We start from the raw sequence: 7704 nt of genomic DNA, 5'->3' as shown, positions 1-7704 counted from the left end.
ACCTACCAGATGACTACCTACCAATTTAAGCTTTTTTTTTTTTTTTTTTGAGATGGAGTCTTGCTCTTGTCACACAGGCTGCAGTGCAATGGCATGATCTGGAGTGCATGGCTAACTGCAACCTCTGTCTCCCCGGTTCAACCAATTCTCCTGTCCCAGCCTCCAGAGTAGCTAGGATTACAGGTACCTGCCACCACACCTGGATAATTTTTGTATTTTTAGCAGAGGTGGGTTTTCATCATGTTGGCCAGGCTGGTCTTGAACTCCTGATCTCGTAATCTGCTCATCTCAGCCTCCCAAAGTGCTGGGATTACAGGCGTGAGCCACAACCCTTGGCCCCAGTTTAAGCTTTAAGCCAAATTTTTCCTCCTGTGTAGAGAATCTTTTAACCCTCTTAGATATAGGTGCTTACAATTACCTTCATTCTCCCATAATACCATGTGAGGTCTTCTGCCACAGCACTTTTTATTCATGCATCTGTTCATTCATTCCACAAATATTTATTGACTGTTGTTTAGTGCCGTAAACGTTTTCATAAGAGGCCATTAGACTAAAAGAATGAACAAGACAGGCTTGATTTCTGTTGTCATGGAGCTTATATTTTCAAATGAGACTTAGAGATTTTCTTGTGTTTCCCCTAAAAAGTTGCAAATTCTTTACAAGAAAGATTCATGAATTATTCAATTTAGTATTTCAGAATTTAACATAGTCACTGGCACTGGCCATAAACAATAAATAAGAAATGTTTTTAAAATGTGCAATGAAAAACAGGGTTTTTTGTTTGCTTGTTTTAAAAGATAGGCACGTTGTTATATTTAACACAACATACGCTATGGAAAAAGGAGCAAATGGATTAAAATTTATGCAACAGACAAGTATTATGATTTGTATTTCAAATAACATGATTGATTGACTGTTCAGAGATGTTAAGTGATTTTTTCAAGGTCATAGAAGTTATACTGCTAAGATTCAAGTGCAAGCTGACTCTAAAGCGACTGCCTTTAACCAAATCTACAGTCCAGGTGGTTTACTCTCCAGCATCAGCTTTGTAGATTCTTGGCCATTGTGGCTGCTGGCCGACATTACTTCTATATTATTTTTAAATAAACTTTTTATGGAGATAAACACACACACACACATGCATACATGCAGAAAAGTGCACAAACAGAAAAATCTTAATAAAATGAAAGCAAACATGTAATGGATACACAGAACAAGAAATACAATATTATCCTTGCCTCAGAATTCCAACTAACTCTTGCCCTCCTCATAATTAAGTGCCCCTGACACACACACAAATAACCATTATTTTGACTTCTAACACAAGAGATTTGTTGTTTCTCTTTGAGTTTTGTTATTTTTTTTCTCTAAAGACAGTTACTCAGTATATATGTGTGTCTATCTTCATTCAACATTGTATTTGTGAAAACTTGTGATATAGCAATTGTTAATTCATTCCCATGGTGTTTTGTTGTAACTTACTGTATTTCTCTGTTCTAATGCTGATGCACATTTGTTGGCAGTTTTTGTTTATTATGAATATCACTGCTATAAGCATCTTCGTACATATTATTTGCTAAACAGTTTTGATGGGTATTTACCCAGCAATGAATTTGTTGTATGAGTATATGACAAAGATTCCCAAAGTGCTATGGACGAGAGTAACAAGCATTGTTTGAGCATTCCAATTGTTCCACGTCCTTAACACCGTTCAGTCGTGATTGTTGGGCTTTTTCCTTTCTTTATTGTAGTTGTCATCTTATTGGTAATATCAAATTGAAGTATTGATTGGCATTTTCTTAATTACTAATAAGGTCAAGCAGGCTTTACATAAATTTACTGACTATATGTATGTTCTTTTTTGTAAACGGGCACTCAGGGTTTTGTCCATTTTAAAAACTTGATCTTGCATTTTTATTGATTTGTAGAAAATTCTCTATTCTTAAGACTGGTTCTTAATCAGACATAAATATTGCAAATATCACCATTGGTGGCTTATTTGCATAATTGTAACTGTGTCTTTTAATGAACAGAAATTTATGTTTTAACACAGTCCAGTTGTTCTATGTTATCCTTTACATTAGACCAATATGAAAATAATCTTTGCCTGCTCCAAGGTCAAGGGTAATGACTTTTGTTATTTTATCTTCCAGAAGCATTTTAAATTTATTTGCCATAATTTATCATAATATCATCTTATGAACTTCTTAAAATCTATAGAATCTGTGCTATTGTCTACTTTTTAAAAACTTTTCACCATTTTTTTCTTCTTATTGACTAATTTTTGCCATAATTTTTCAATTTCATTAATCTTTTTCCTCTTTCAATAATGTCTTCAGTTTCATTGAGTCTCTCTATTCTATATTTATTATATCTTTTACTACTTTCTCTTTTTCTCATTATTACTGACTTCTTTTTCTTTTGGATATCCTGTTTTCAAATAAGTTAATTATAAATTTGTAAAACAGATACCTAAATCTCTATTATTCAACAGTTCTTTACTTATGTATACATTGGGGCTATGCACTTCAATATGCATATACTTCCATTCATTAAAAAGTTGACCTTCTTTCTCACTTTTGCCCTTTATATAAACATGTATCTTTAGTCTCTGAATTCTTATAATATATTACTTTTGTTGGTGATGTTTATTTTTCTACATTGTGAAAACCTAGGATGATTTTACTTTTATTGACCCTAACAATATTAAGAGTTTCTTGAAGATATAGATAGATTTCTCTTACTGGTCTTAGAAAATTATTAAACATTATATTTTCAACTTTTTTTGTCATTCTCTGTCTCCTACTTTTGTGGGAATCCAACTTTCAGACTTTTTTACTGTCTCCAATACATACAGCTTTTAAGCTATTTTTAATATTAAGGAACAATTCCTTAAATAGTCCAAGGTTCAGTTTGAATGTTTTCTACTGATCTTTCCACAATTCATTGATTTTCTCCTCATTTGATTCCAATATTTGGCTAAAATTATTTATTTGCATAATAATGTGTGTGCATGTGTGTCCTCATGTTTCTGTATTTGTGTGTGTGTGTGTGTGTGTGTGTGTGTGTGTGTGTATTCTGGATGCAAAATACATATTGTATTATATATATATATATATATATATATATATACACACACACATGTATATATATTTGTTCTAGACTTTACATGTGACCTTTTTATCAATGTTAATTCTCTGATTAAAAACTTTACAACATATTATATATTTTCTTCAACATATATTTTATGGTTTTCTGGTAATTATAACCCTGTCATTTGTTGGCCTGATTCTATTGTTGACATTTTTCTTCAGCTAATTTTTAGTATTTCTAGTCATACATAGTCAAATGCTTGTGTATTCATTTCCTAAGGCTGCTGTGACTAACAGAAACTGAGTGGCTTAAGTCAATAAATAATTATTATCTCACAGTTTTGGTAGCTAGACATCTAAAGTCAAATTTTCTGCAGCACTATATTTCCATTCAGGTATCTGGGGAAGAATTCTTCCTTCCTTGTCTCTTCCAGCTGCTGGTGTCTACTGGCAATCCATGGCATTCCTTGCTTTCTAACGGCACCACTCCAGGCTCTGATTCCATTATCACATAGCTTCTTCCTTATATGTGTGTTTCTCTATATTCTCCTCACTTCTCTGACATCAATCATTGAAATTAGGACATAATCTAACTTAGTGTGACCTCATTTTAGCTTGATTACGTCTGCAAACATCTTATTTGTAAATAAGGTCATATTCATAGTTACCAAGTTTAGGACTTGAACATAGGTTTTGAGGAGAAAGTGCTGCTGGATATTGTGAATGAAAGTGCTGCCAAATATTGTGAAACATAGAGTGGAAAAAAATTTGATTATTTTCCACTCTAGAGGAAAATAACATTATCAAATATATGCTGAGCATACAGAGCAGGAACTGAGCTGACTTAAGGTTGAATATAGCTTTTGTAGGACTACTGATTAATCCATACCTCTACAGTTTATATTATCAGAACTCCCCACCAAGACTTTAATATTATAGGTTCTTTCCTTTTTGGCAGATTATATTTCTTGTTTTTTGCTCCCATGTTACTATAAGACTGATACAATCTCTTCTCTGCTTTTCAGAGGCTTTGAGTTTACCATTTTATCTCTTTACACTACGGAGATTAAGAAATTAGCATATTCATCTGGGAGACAACTGAACTGCCAGATTTATTTCTCTTTTTTTTTTTTTTCCTCTGGAATTTTGGACCTTAATGCTTGGTTTTCCTTAAAACCCTCAAACTCAAAATTTTGTCTCTTCAACCTTATGAAATTGCTAGAACTCTGATGTTTTATTTGCTCTATTCAATAATCTTCTTATTTGTTTCCAGCTGCCCTAGCTGATATCTTATGGATCACAGAGAAATCTGTACTTGGGCTTTTCTCAAGTTTTTGATTTCCAAATGTTAAATCAAATGAAATTGTTGTTTTAGACCACTAGGTTCTGAGATTCTGAGGTAGTTTATTACACAGTAGCAAAAAAAAAAAAAAAAAAAAAAAAAAAAAAAAAAAAAAGATTTGGCAATGTTAATTCATTTAACACGTATTATTACCAACTTATTCTTACTTGCTTTTTCTAATGTTGAGAATAGTAAACTAAATACTCCACCTAATAACCTATTTTTAACTAGAGGGCGCACAAAACATAAAAATGTTTCATGAGATACAGGTGGAGTCACCGAATAAAGCATCTTCCCAAATCAAAATAATGATAGTAAAATAAAAGCAAAGTCTTGCTATGTGGAAATATTTATACCCTTTAAACATTCTTTTTTTCTCTTCCTGTAACACACAAATGAATAGCAGAACTCTTGTTACTATGAATTGGCAAGTATAGTAATAGAAGTCTACCCACTGTGGATGGGAGGCAGAAAAGGGAGTAAGAGCCTGAATTACTGAGGGCGTGAGTAAACAGCCACATTAGCCCTGGCCTCCTGTCTCTCAAATTATTATATAGGACAGATAAGTTGCTATTTTTTCATGACACTCTTTGCTTAGGTTTTCTGTTATATACCAACAAATTCATCTTTTAAAAATAGAGATATAACATAGATATATTGTTCTAAATGGAACGGGAACTGTTTTGAAATACGATGGCATTACAATTTTCATATAACTAAGAATATAATAGAATTGTTAAAATGCCCTCTCCCACAGGTGGTTATTTTAAAAATTTGTATTAGTTTTTAAAGGTTCATTAAAATGAATTATTGGCAATGTGTTTTAAAGATTAAGGCAATTCATTTTTCTTCAAAGAAAGAAGATGTATGCTTTCATAACACATGGAGTAAACCAAAATGGAACTTTCCTTTGACAATTAGTAAAATATTATATTCAAAATCATACAATGACAAAATACCCTGTGTATAGTAGGGTGCAGATACTCATTGTTTCAAAAATCTAACATATAACTATTTGAATTTCATATAGTTATGAAGCAGCAACTTAATTTACTTTATAAAACCATAACATTCCATCTTAGAGACTTTTGAGCTGAGAACATTCAGGGTTAAATTCCTTTAGGCAATATATATCATTATGAAACTAGAAGAGAAAATCAATTTTCTAAGATTAGAATCAGAGCCTCATTAAAATATTCATTATGTATGTGAGATATTCTTGTGGTCCACAGAAGTACCAGACTGAGTGACAGAAAAGATTTTCAGGCCAAAACTTGCTTCATTGGGAATGAGAATTGGTTGGTTAGAAAATCTCAGCAGCTGAAAGCTACTTCTGTATAACATTATGTTGCATGCTAGAAACCCACTGTCATATCAACCTCTTTCCCAAAACTTTTAAACTTAATCTGACTTTGCAACAAAGTTACATTGATATTGCATAGAAGATTAAAATTATCCATCAATAATTTATAGTAAATATACTAGAATATGCTTAATTCACAAACTATGAGACACAGATATGTATTTATATAACTATGTAATGGGACAAAATATATCAATGATATACTCCGTAGCCAAGAGAAAATTATTCCTTGAAGTACTTCTACTTTGTTTTATAAGTTCGATGCCATTTAGCATGATCTAGAAGAAAAATGAAATAAACTGCATTATGAAGAAGCAGGCCTGAGTGTAATATGAAAATAAAGCTTCCCATAGACATTTTTAAAAATTGTGATTAATCTTGACCAGGACTAATCTAAGAAGTAAAGAAAATGACTTAGCTTTGTCTTGATGAAATTCAATGGAAACTTCCATTACTTTATTTTAGAGAAGCTTAGGCTTTAAGTTATAGTTCAAGTTTTCTTTTTTTAACAATACAAGTGGTTTTTATTAAAAGCACTGCACAAATTTTCAGTCAGGGTTCAACCTGAAAAACAGAACCACAAGAGGAGAGAAAAAGAGACAGAAACAGAGACAGACTGAAGAATTGCTTTTAAACAACTGTGAATGCTGTCTAGTTAAGTTCATAGTTTGTATTCTTGTAGTAAATAGATTAGACAAGAGGTAGATCATGAGCAGAATATAACCCTACAGAGGCATGGACAGGAAAGACATCCAGAGGTGAGATTCAATTTCCCTCTCTCAAAGGGAGGCCAAGCCTTCTTTTAAGACCTCCTAATTGGATAAATGAGGCCCATTCAGGATAATGTCACTGAATAAATGTCAGCTGTTTATAGAGACTTCACATCTACAAAATCTCTTTATAGCAGCACCTAGATTCATGTTTGATTCAAACATTGGGGACTTAGGTCAGCATAGCAAAAAACATGTAAAGCATCTATACAATTTTAGAATAAATCTAAAATTCATAAAATTAATTAATTATCCAAACTTTCAATTATGTAATTTAAGTTCCAGCATTAAGAAGTTGAAAACCAGCCAGGCTCAATGGCTTATACCTATAAGCCATCAGGAGGTCAAGGAGGGCGGATCACTTGAGGTGAGGAGTTCGAGACCAGCCTGGCTAGTGGTGAGACCTCTGTCTCTACTAAAAAATACAAAAATTAGCTGGGCATGGTGGCACATGACTGTCACTACTCTAGAGGCTGAGAGAGGAGAATTGCTTGAACCTGGGAGGCAGAGGATGCAGTGAGCCAAGATCACCCTACTGCATTCCAATCTGGGCAACAGAGTGAATCTGTCTCAAAAAAAAAAAAGTTTAAAATTTTCTCAGAGGGAATAGAAAAGAAAAAACTCACTGATGGTGATTCACAAGTTGGAAAATAAGTATACAAAGTAAGAGCTGTGAGGCCCAAGAATATTTTATATGTGGTTTTATTGCCACAGTATTTAGGATCTATGAAGTGATGTTTATGGCTCGGTATGAAAGTTTCTTTTCCTTAATATGCCACTGCCCTTCATTCAGGTTTTAGAAAATTTAATTTTCTTTTCAAGGTAGACAATATTTTTTTCAGGTTTGAAATTTATTTTGTGAAGTGAATGTGGCAGAGGAGTCTAAAGAATAAGGCTGTAATGATCAGTGTTACATAGGCGATAACTTTTATGGAGCAATGTGCTTTGAAGACATACAAATGTACCAACACACCATCTGAATACAAAATACATGGAGACATACATTAGTCTTCTATCACATCCTTATCTTCTTCTTCTCCCAATTACCTTACTAAAGGCAACCAAACAAGGTTTAGAGAATTTTGAATCTCTACTCGTATGGCTTTCTATATTTTTAAGAAGTAGGCAAGAACAAGC

Source organism: Saimiri boliviensis, chromosome 13 (genome assembly GCF_048565385.1).
Source record: "Saimiri boliviensis isolate mSaiBol1 chromosome 13, mSaiBol1.pri, whole genome shotgun sequence".
NCBI lineage: Eukaryota > Metazoa > Chordata > Mammalia > Primates > Cebidae > Saimiri > Saimiri boliviensis.
The sequence above is the reverse complement of the archived record's forward strand: the minus strand, read 5'-3'. Positions refer to the sequence as shown.